The following is a 12,090-nucleotide window of genomic DNA, read 5'->3' as shown; positions in this document are numbered from 1 at the left end:
TCCTGCCCCAGCGGGAGATCGTAGCCTCCTCGGGTGCAGTTTTGTTCGGGCGACCCGCTGGCGTTGCTTGGTTGGGCAGCCTCCCAATTTGTGGAGTGGTCTGCCCGCTTGCACGTCCTGCAGCGGTACTGCTCCTCCTGAATCTCTCTTCGCGGAGGGAGGACCTCTTGGTGGGCCAGCCCTTCGCGATTGGAAAGGGCTAGGCCTGAAATAGGTTAGGTGGTGCCCTTCCGCGGACCACTTTGGTGGGCGGAAGGTGGAGGTTTGTCATTTTTGGGAGTTACAACTGGGGTTTCCTGGAGGAGGTAACGTGGCTGGAGTGGCGCAGGTGACGGGCTTCCACAGAGAAGATCCCGACCTCCCAACAAGAAGACCACTCCGGGCCGAATTTCCACCTACCACGCCAAGGCGGTGGGGTATCGTGCTCCCCAAGGTGTCATTACCTGGAGTTGGACCGTGGGAACGGTGATGGTGTGGTTCCCTCTATCCACTTCATTTCCCACGCGTTTCTTCGTCAACCACAGCACCGGCTGGCACTTGGGCCCTGGCGATCAGGCTAATATCTGCCGCCAGTGTCTACTGTGACCGGAAGGGTCACTGGCAGGCTAGTGCTCTGAAGAGGGCCACCGAGATGTACTGGGTTTCCAGTCTCTCGGGGTAAAGGATCCAGTGCGGACCAGCAGCAGAAAATGAAGTGCTGATTAGGTTGACAAATTTGGTGGTGGGGACATGATGTGGACACAGGCCGGATACCCAGCATTGTGGTGGCTAGCAGCCCCACAGGATCTGCACGGGGCCTTTGGATGGGCTCGGTGGCCTGCAGTAACTGTTGGAGGAGAGGCTGAGGCCGGATGAATCGGGAGGCGGAGTCCTGGCTGGTAGGGGTTAGGCTGCTTATTAGTGCCGAGTTTGTATCGGCACTCAGCTTCAGCGTGGCCCCCTTCTTGCAATAGTTGCACATGGTCGTCCTACTAGGCAGTCCATTCTTCGGCGAGTGGAGTTCGAGAGGTAGGCCGGAGGGATGATTCGCTTCTGAGAGGTGCTATGCGACTGATTGAAGGTTTCCCACGAATCAGCCATGCGACAAGCTTCCATAAGTGTGGAGGGCTGTTTATCGTTAAGATATACTGCAAGGGGCCCTGGCACACATTGGAAAAGGTCTTCTAGCATGGTCCGATTGAAGAGATCCTCAAACGTCGTGCAGGCCAAGGAGTCGAACCAGCGCCACCGGACTGGGTTTTGTGACATGCCCATTCCGTCCAAGACCAGCCAACTTCTTGGCAAGACCTCGGAACCGTTGTCTCCATTTTTCTGGGGTTATCTCGTAGGCCTTGGTAATGACTCTACGAACTTCCGCCATGTTGCCTCTCTGGCTCTTCTCCAGTGAGCGGCGCTGCCTTAGCTTTTCCCTCCATATGCTTGGCTAGTATTAAGGCTCTCTCCGTCTCCGTGGTGCTGTAGTTATCGAAAAGAGCCTCGATCTCCTCCAGCCATGCTTCTGGCTCGTCCTCAGTCCACTTGGGGACTAGGGAATTGATGCTCGAAATTGGAGCGTTTGATGCAGCAGGTGTAGGACTGGAGGCTTGATGGCTAGCCATACGGCATTCTCCATTTTCGCTCTCTCAAGCTCGAGCTCCCTTCTCCTTTAGGGCTAACTCAGTTTCCTTGCAGGCTAACTCATGCTGTCTCCTTCTTTCTTCTCTTTCCTCTTCATATTGCCTCTGCTCGGCTTCATACTTCCTCTGCTCGAGTCTTTCTTCCTTCTCCCGCTTGGCCAAGTCGTCCACTTGCTCCTTAACCCAGGTAGTAAGTTCTGAGCCGGTGAGACCTGCCGCCGTCCCAGCCCCAGGAAAGTTTTATAATGCTCTGCTGCCATGGTTCTGGTGGGGAAGGCCGCTAACCGGGTCGACGGGCGTACTTTGGGCAGCGAGGAAGTGTCTCAATGACGTGGCACCCTTTCAAAAGGTGGCACTGTAGTTTGGGTGTGCCGTGTACAGGTCACACTGGTGGCACTCAGTATCCCTAGGCACTGGTGCAGGTTAGGTTCCAGAAGAACTTTCTCTTCTGTGTTCCCTTTTGGTTTTGTTTTATTTATTTTTTCGGGATTCTTGCTTGGTGGCACTTATGGTGCCAATGTGTTCCTAGGGACCCTCTACTGGAGTCCAACTAGGCTATATGGGAGGAAAGGCACTCTACACCCCCTGCAGAGTGCAACAATCGAATGAGAGAGAAAGGGAAGGTAAAAGAGAGAGAGAGAGAGAGATAGAGAAGTAAGCTATTCCAGTGATGAGTGCTGCAAATTATTGGCACTGTGGAATAAAGTGAATTTGTCTTAAAGATCCCCGTGAGTGGTTGGTCCCAGTACGGCCCCAGTGCTGGCCCCTTCTTTTTTCAGAGGGTGAAAACTACTGTTGGCTTCGGTCTGGATAGCAGGCCTCACTGCGACCGACAGTTTATCACTGTATTGTAATTACTCTTAACTTGTCCTCATCTATTGTGGGACAGAGGTGTTTTCTTTTAATTGGTTTAAGTATTCGAATTAATTAGCCTAGTGTCGGCCGTTCTTTCTTTGAAGAGGGTCACGACACTTAGGTTAGAATGCTTACTTGAATGACGAGAGAGAGAGAGAGAGAGAGAGAGAGATTTTCAATCAGCGAATTTCTTGCTGCTTGAGAACATGTAAACAAAGATTTTATACATGCACAATGGCATGGATCTTAATAAAATGATATAGATGCGTCGTCTTGGCTTCCTTAGGGATTACTTTATTATCTTAATTTTCCGGGGAGCCACGACACAAAAGTTTATCGTAAAATTTTTAAATTTTCTTTATATGATTTTATAGTAGGTATTCGTATAGGAACTTGTTATTACTCCTAACTAAGGCCTAACTTTCCCTGCCTAAATTATCTTTTGGTTTTTTCCTAGCTAAGATATTAGGAGGTGGGTTCGCTACGAAAAGCAAAAAAAAAAAAAATATATGCCCCAAGAGTGGCGGGGAGCAGAGTGGTCACAACAGAGAATGACAATAACAAGGTCTTAAGATGGCGGAGTCCCTGTAGGCCTAACAAGACAACCTCAAATGGCGGTTACTCTAGTTCAAACAAATTCAAAACAACGCAACAAATGCAGGTATCCAGATTTTACTTTAAATATACCAATCATGCATAGCGTTTTACGTTACGGATGGAAAACTAAATTACCAAACAACTTTGTGTCTTTTGTTATCGTTCTCTCGCGGTGAAACATCCTCGGCAAACAATGGAATAGATTTGCGTGATTTGGAACGGACCAAATTTACTTTACTGAAAATGTATTTTATGATACAATTACTACTTCCGTTCGTTCGCCACTTCACTGACACGGTTTTTGAATGATTCCCGCTATATGCAAACAATAACGATCGGAATTGCCGACGCGATTTCTAAATTACTTTGTGTACATGAAACAGGCTCCGCTTTTTCCGGCCTTAAGATACGTTATGGACGACTTAACTCGAATGCTCCGAACACAGTAAAAATGCCATTCATAACTTATGTCTCTCGTTATAAATTATGTCTCACTCTGTTTCTACACCCTTCCTACCTATGCTAATTCTCGCTACACTTGTTATTATAACTATTCTCTTTACTGCTTATTATTATGCCTCGTTCCTTGTTTGGAAGAATGAAATGGAGTTCGATATCTGACTTTTATTTTTTGGAATTAATGTAATTTTAATTTCCTTTTCTCCAGATTCTTCTCTAAAATGTACTTTAGATTCTACGCAAGGTCGCCAATGTTACGTGTGAGGAGTCTTGGTTGATCATGTATTATTCAATTTACGTAAATTTTACGGCCCTGCAAACCAAGATTACACGTAACCTGTCACTTGAAGCCAAAAGTTAACCTCAAAGACAGACGTTAATTAGCCAAAGGTCGCCAGTTAAGGGTTATTAACCTTAACAAAGAATATTTGAGATGAATTTGATTTTAAACGCAACGGTTCTCCCAAACATTCGGACGCGAGGCATACAAAAGCATCGAGATTTAACCTGATTTTGCTTACCCTAAATCCTAGGTATTTAACTGGAATAATGGGGTTGAAGCTAACAATAAAATAATTTGACTTAATCTAGACTTCGTGAACACATATACCGTAAGTGGTGGCTGAAGGGGAACAAAGGAAATTTGAAATACAGAAAACAAAGGATAAAAGAATGGGCGAAGTTTTGAACAAAAAGCGACTTTACCTTAGGGACGAACGCGTGCGATCAACGACCGGACTGCAGTTCTTGCAATTGTTTCTTCACTTCACTAATAGAATAATAGACAAAGAAAGGGGGAAGAGGTCCAACTGGACGTGTTATCTCTCCAGCTTGGTTCTCTCTCTGAAGTTCTCGGACCGGCCTAGGTCAACAACAGTCACCCCAGGTGTCCACGTTCTTGTTTTCAAAACATTCGCCATGAGACAGGTAGGAAGGAAAAAAGGGACCTTAGGACCACCTATTCTTAAGGCTGATAGGGATATTTTCCTATAGGGTAAAGGGGGCCTAACTTACCTATCCCGTTCTCCAACGGACGTTAAGGGATTTGAACTGAAGGCGCACCTCCATATAGACAATGTCTTTTCCCGGTCTCAGTCAGGCTGATATTTTTACAATCAAAAGCATGAGGGCGAACAGCAGTAATATTTGTAAAATATATATATATATATATATATATATATATATATATATATATATATATATATATATATATATATATATATATATATATGTATATATATATGTATATATATATATATATTATATATATATATATATATATATATATATATATATATTATATGGTACATATACACATATACTGTATATATATTTGTGTGTGTATTTGTTTGTGTATGTACGTGTACTTTGGAAAAGACTGTGTACGTAATATTAATGTAAATCGCGTTTATCTGTTATGTTTTCAATCTGCCTTATGATCTTTGAGAACTGATTATCCCCCTCCCCCTGCCTTTAAACTTAACTAATATATCCTGGTCCGTCTACGTCACTGATCCTTGAGAAGTTTATTCAGAAGTTACTTGGGCAATTACTCAAGCTTTATTTAGAACTTGTAAGTCCACGTTTGGAGTATTATCCCCAGACTGAAGGTTCTCGTGTCCGATTTATCTTTACTTGAGTCAAGTCGAATGACTTTCATTACATAGTCACTTTAGTGAACTTCCACGCTTTTGCCTCTGGAGTGTAGTGATCTCTCCCTTTTATAGGTTTTTTGAGCAACTAAAGCATCATCTCTCTCTCTCTCTCTCTCTCTCTCTCTCTCTCTCTCTCTCTCTCTCTCTCTCTCTCTCTCTCAACTCTCCTGCGCGCACCCACAAACTCAGAGTACTAAAAGATGTCCTTGATGCTTTATCTGCCTCTTTTGTACTTAGACACGTTTCAACCATTGATGTTCCCCCATTCATTTCACTGGTGCCCTTGAAACTTCAGTACTACGAATTTTGCAAATTCTGAAAGGGTATTTAGAAATTCAAGGGACTGCAGCTTCCTTTTTTAGTTTTCTGTAAAAGAAAACTATCGAGATGGCTTTGTCTGTCCGTCCCCACTTTTTCTGTCCGCCTTCAGATCCTAAAAACTACTGAGGTTAGAGGGCTGCAAATTGGTATGTTGATCATCCATCCTCCAATCATCAAACGTACTAAATAGCAGCCCTCTAGCCTCAGTAGTTTTTATTTTATTTAAGGTTAAAGTTTGCCATGATCGTGCGTCTGGCACCGCGACAGGTACCAACAACACAGGCCACCACCGGGCCGTGGGTGAGAGTTTCATGTACCGTTGCTGAGAGTTTCATGGAGCCGTGGCTGAGAGTTTCATACAGCATTATACGCTGTACAGAAAACTCGATTGCGCCGAAGAAAAGTCGACGCATTTTTACTTGTTTTTAGTGGTTGTTAAAATAATACGCCCATCACAAATTCAGCCTCTTTGACGTGAGTACCGTAATAACCAGAGGCCTATGACTTTTATCAGGTTTCTGAAGTTGATTTTCTGATGTGGCTTATTGAACGATGCCCATGAAAGTATGTGTGAGCAAACGCCTAACATAACTCACAGCTCTGGAATCACATGGTGTCCATTCTGATGACAGTAAGTCTTGGGAGATTGCATATTTTTAGGTGAATAGTAGCATTTACCAATCCCGGGACTAAAAGCGCATTGATTACAGACAGTATCTGTATGCGTTTTGGCCACCATAATCAATTTTTTATAGTTCAAAGACCAGACTGCATCATATCCACAATAAATATTTGCATTCATCCTTGCCTCTTCATCTTATCTTCAAAGAATTAGGGCAAAACCTTTCAGATTTCGTTACCATGGTCTGTGGCGCTGCTTTCCTGAGTTCATTATTAGAATGCCACTCATTAAAAGACATATTTAAGTCTTCATGCAAAATAAAATCTCTGCCATTAACCAGACGAAAAATTCATTTTTCGATAACTTGACAAACAATAATATGGACCTCTGTTTAGAAAAGTGGTTCTTAACCTTTTTCAATGTAATGCACCCCTTTCAAATCAGCAGTCAGTTCTCGCACCCCCTGAATTGTTGAAATAAAAAAAAAATAAATAATAATAATAATAATAATAATAATAATAATAATAATAATAATAATAATAATAATAATTATTATTATTATTATTAATTATTATTATTATTATTATTATTATTATTATTGTAGTTATTATTTATTTTTTTGCAGAAAAAAATAACATGCGTATATAAAAATATATTTTGCTTTAATTATTCACAGGCATCCTCGCACCCCTTAGGAACCGCTGATCTAGAACCATGCTGTCGGCCGCATTTTGAGGTCATTGATTAGAAACGGGAGCCTCCATTTATGTCGTGTAAGCTCCTGTACTGGATAAGAGGACTGCTGCGCATCACAGGGGCCTCGAAAAGCCAACAGCGTGAGTAATGAGTGATTATCAGAATCATAACAATGTTAGTTGGTGTACGTTGACCTCATCGCTGTGTAGAACAGCAAACTTTTAGATGAAGGTCAGTATTGTTGTCTGCGCAACAATAGCAGTAACACTGGTTCTTTATATTGCTGTCGTTTGCTAGTGGGCATGTTGCTTTCGTTATATTGCTGTCGTTTGCTAGTGGGCATGTTGCTTTCGTTACATTGCTGTCGTTTGCTAATGGGCATGTTGCTTTCGTTAATTGCTGTCGTTTGTTAATGGGCATGTTGCTTTCACTATATTGCTGTTGTTTGCTGATGGGCATGTTGCTTTCGTTATATTGCTGTTGTTTGCTAATGGGCTTGTTGCTCTGAGATGTTTCACACGTTGTTTATTAAACTGTATTTTTCGTTTAATTATTATCGTAAATACTACTGATATATTTTTGCATTCTTTGATAGAAATGAGATATTTAACCGTTTCATGTTTCGTGTTCATATCTTTGTTGGCAGAGTTGAACAGTGATTAAAATTTTAGGCTTTGTATATTTAAGAAAAGATGGTTAAAAACAAATACATTCTACTGATTCGTTTACCAAAGGTACAAAACTTGCTGGTTTTAATCCTGATTTTTTACACAAACTTAAGTTTTCCATGTGTACAAACTGATGGCGTAATTTTTCACTTATTTAATTTTTTTGTATTTTCCATATTTCGAGTCATAAGTTTGATTTCACATTGTTTGTAGGTCTTATATTTATATTTTCCATATTTTACTAACAAGCTTTAATTTTTTTAAGTATCCTCAGATATTTCACCAACGTTTATATATATCAAGATTAATGTTTTCAATGTTATAAGTTTTTTCAGGTAATAAATTAACATGTATAACTCAAAGGACAACATTTTATTTTTTTCAGGGAACACGAAAATCTGAGGTCTGTGAACTGTTTGTGAACTGTCCATCCCCAAAGGTAAGACAATCAACCCACCTCTGAACTGCTCATTAAGTATTCATCCACGAAATTAAAACAGTCTGCCAGTCGGTGAACTGTTCTTAAAGTATTCATCCTCTAACTTAGACAGTCGACTTTCCAATGAACTGTTTATTAAGTATACATCCCCAAAAGTAAGACATTGTACCCTTTAGTGAATATTTATAAAGTATTCATCCACAGAAAGTAAGACATTCTGCCAGTCATTGAACTGTTCTTAAAGTATTCCTTCCCAAAAGTAAGAAAGTCGACCCTCCAATGAACTGTTTAAATAGTATATATTCCCCAAAAGTAAGAAAGTCGACCCTCCAATGAAATGTTTAAATAGTATATATTCCCCAAAAGTAAGAAAGTCGACCCTCCAATGAACTGTTCAAATAGTATACATTCCCCAAAAGTAAGGAAGTTGACCCTCCAATGAACTGTTCAAAATAGTATACATTCCCCAAAAGTAAGGAAATCGACCCTCCAATGAACTGTTCAGATAGTATACATTCCCCAAAAGTAAGGAAATCAACCCCCCAATGAACTGTTCAAATAGTATACATTCCCCAAAAGTAAGGAAATCGACCCTCCAATGAACTGTTCAAATAGTATACATTCCCAGAAATAAGAAATCGACTCTCCAACGAACTGTTCTAATAGTCATAGCCCGAAGGAATCGACCCTCCAATGAACTGTCTCCAAATTCCGTCCAAGTTCAGTATACATTCCCCAAAAGTAAGGAAATTCGACCTCTCCAATGAACTGTTCAAATAGTATACATTCCCAAAAGTAAGGAAGACCTCCAATGAACTGTTCAAAATAGTATAATCCCCTCCTGTAAGGGAAATCGACCCTCCAAAATGAATCACTAAGATAGTATACATTCCCCAAAAGTAAGGAAATCAACCCCCCAATGAACTGTTCAAATAGTATACATTCCCCAAAAGTAAGGAAATCGACCCTCCAATGAACTGTTCAAATAGTATACATTCCCCAGAAATAAGGAAATCGACCCTCCAACGAACTGTTCTAATAGTATACATTCCCCAAAAGTAAGGAAATCGACCCTCCAGTGAACTGCTCAAATAGTATACATTTCCCAAAAGTAAGGAATTGACCCTCCTAATGAACTGAACAAATAGTATCCATTCCCCAAACGTAAGGAAATCGACCTCCAATGAACTGTTCAAATAGTATACATTCTCAAAAAAGTAAGGAAATCGACCTCCAATGAACTGTTCAAATAGTATACATTCTCCAAACGTAAGGAAATCGACCCTCTAATGAACTGTTCAAATCAGTATCCATTCCCCAAAAGTAATTAAATCGCCTCCCTCCAATGAGCTGTTCAAATAGCATACATTCCCAAAAAGTAAGGAAATCGACCCTCCAGTGAACTGTTCAAATAGTATACATTCCCCAAAAGTAAGGAAATCGACCCTCCAGTGAACTGCTCAAATAGTATACATTTCCCAAAAGTAAGGAATTCGACCCTCCAATGAACTGTTCAAATAGTATCCATTCCCCAAACGTAAGGAAATCGACCCTCCAATGAACTGTTCAAATAGTATACATTCCCCAAAAGTAAGGACATCGACCCTCCAATGAACTGTTCAAATAGTATACATTCTCCAAAAGTAAGGAAATCGACCCTCTAATGAACTGTTCAAATAGTATCCATTCCCCAAAAGTAATTAAATCGGCCCTCCAATGAGCTGTTCAAATAGTATACATTCCCCAAAAGTAAGGAAATCGACCCTCCAGTGAACTGTTCAAATAATATACATTCCCCAAAAGTAAGGAAATCGACCCTCCAATGAACTGCTCAAATAGTGAACATTCCCCATAGTGAGAAACTCGACCCTTTGGTGAATATTTGTGAAGTATTCATCCACAAAAGTAAGACACTCTACTTATCAGCGAACTGTTCTTAAAATATTCATCCCCAAAAGTAAGACAGTCGACTCTTCGGTAGCACTGTTCATGAACTGCTCATCCCCAAAACACTGTATAAAACCTTGGTTTCATTTCCTCATTGTCTGAATGCTATGATAAGTCGCTCAGATACAAAAAGAACGCTCGCTTTTGCCGGTTCAGGCGAGGCAAGACCTCAGCACCTGTGTGAGAATCTGCATTCCTAAAATTTTCGACATTTTTGCGCTTTCTTCCCAGTAACCTCCGGGGCCAATACCCTCCGGGCTGTGAAGTCTAGAGAGAGAGAGAGAGAGAGAGAGAGAGAGAGAGAGAGAGAGAGAGAGAGAGGCTAAGGTTTTGCGTGTTGTTTGGATTTCTCAGAATCGATGTATTCTTTATCTGCAACGTTGTTTGTTTATCAGTTTTTCGCCAGTAATGTAGAAGGTTCCCAGAAGTGATGGGCTTATTGCGTTTCTGTTGCTTACCTATGTTAAATTTTCTATTTTCTTTTCGGAGAAAGTTCGCAAGTCGAGAGTTTTTCGGATTCGCCTTGCAATTTGGAGATACTTGTGCTTATGCTTTCAAATTTGTAATTTCATCTTTTGTTCATATTCCGTTCTGCTTTTTTATCTTTGTGTTTTCGTTATGTTGATTCTAAGATTCCACATTCACTTATCATTTCCTTGCTCTTAGTAATTACTAGTAATAAATTCGAAATTGTTTGGTTTGAAGATTTTAGAAATATCTTGGTTACCTCTTCTTTTAACGTTAATTCATTATACAAGGTATTATTTTGTTTTTGTCTCTCAGTGAGTGTAATTACAAGCATACTAGCACAGACACACACACACACACACACACACACACACACACACACACATATATATATATATATATATATATATATATATATATATATATATATATATACATATTCCTAATGTTACCTTTTAGTATAATTCGTAAATTGTTTCTCTCTCTCTCTCTCTTCTTCTCTCTCTCTCTCTCTCTCTCAGCCAGTCGATCACTTAAGCCATCAGCCATTTGAAATACATTTTATATCGATTAATCCTCTTTTTATATTGAGAGAGAGAGAGAGAGAGAGAGAGAGAGAGAGAGAGAACCTTAGTGATGTGCTCTCTATCCTTAAATACTATTTGGGAACTCGGAGATGAAATATTTCCATTTATCACCCCCCAGGAAATTCAGTTAATAGGTTCACGAATTAGCAATACGATGGTGATATGTTAATTTTTTTTATCTTGAATTTTCTTGCAATTATTACCATACTAGGTAAGGTACGTAATTCGATCAGATATGGTAAAATATCTGATATTACTACTTTGCTACAATAATTTTTATTATTGAAGCTATGAAGAATAAAGCAAATATCATAAACATACCTAACACTCATTTAAGTTCCGCCTCCCTGCAAAAAAAAAAAAAAAAAAGATAAAACAGCTGCCTCATATTTGTAGGCGAATGTACTAGCTCACGCAGACATTTCAAGATGAGTACAGTTGTCCTAAATAATATAGCACAAAATACCGAAAGATTAGATAATTATGCCTCTTATTTACAAGTGGGACGAGACTTCGACACAGATCAAGAATGTAAGGCTAAGAAAATAAACATATGGAGATTCCACAATAGGATGAAAACCAAAGGCAGCGTTGATTTGCAGGAAAACTAGGAATTTGGGCATATTTCTCCCTCATTTGGCGTTAGAAAATTTAGTTTTTGAAAAAGAAATATTCCTTATGCGGAATGGAAAAAGCTGTGGATAGTTGTGACTGTCGAGTTCTCAATATCCACTATGTGTGCTGAAGACATGTTCCAATAGACGGCTGGGGTGAAAGGACACTTATTACGTCATCTTTCGAGAGCGGCCCCAAAGTTAAACGCAAATTTAAAGAAAATAATGAAGATATTCATCAGTTTCAGTGCCACAGAAAGGAAGTAAAATTCGAAGTGTCAAGTTGCTGGCAAAATGGAAGGCCTTTGATTAAACTCTACTGAGTTGATAAGTAAAAAGAGGGAGGCCTCACTGAATAATGGAGCTGCCGTACTTTCTGGCCACGGTAAATATTATGGTTCTTCATCCACCCTGCAATCAGTGATATGGCAACTTTTTCATGCAGCTGGAGGAACCTATTTGGATAAATTTTATTTTTTTTTAGTCGATCTTGTATTACCATGTCAGATTATTCTGCTTCTCGTGCGCATGTTCAAAAGGGTTACC

At 40.1% G+C, this 12,090-nt stretch overlaps 1 long non-coding RNA gene across 1 annotated transcript in view; it reads left to right on the top strand.

The window, feature by feature from the left end:
• The window catches only part of LOC136849727 (uncharacterized), a 495,400-nt gene extending 487,454 nt beyond the window's left edge, over positions 1-7,946 (top strand). The window contains exon 4 of the long non-coding RNA XR_010856399.1: positions 7,875-7,946. This is a non-coding gene — a long non-coding RNA (uncharacterized lncRNA). The remainder of the gene's footprint in view (positions 1-7,874) is intronic.
• The last annotated feature ends 4,144 nt before the right edge of the window (positions 7,947-12,090 follow it).

The sequence above is a fragment of the Macrobrachium rosenbergii genome, chromosome 2 (genome assembly GCF_040412425.1).
Source record: "Macrobrachium rosenbergii isolate ZJJX-2024 chromosome 2, ASM4041242v1, whole genome shotgun sequence".
Taxonomy (NCBI): Eukaryota; Metazoa; Arthropoda; class Malacostraca; order Decapoda; family Palaemonidae; genus Macrobrachium; species Macrobrachium rosenbergii.
The sequence above is the reverse complement of the archived record's forward strand: the minus strand, read 5'-3'. Positions and strand labels throughout refer to the sequence as shown.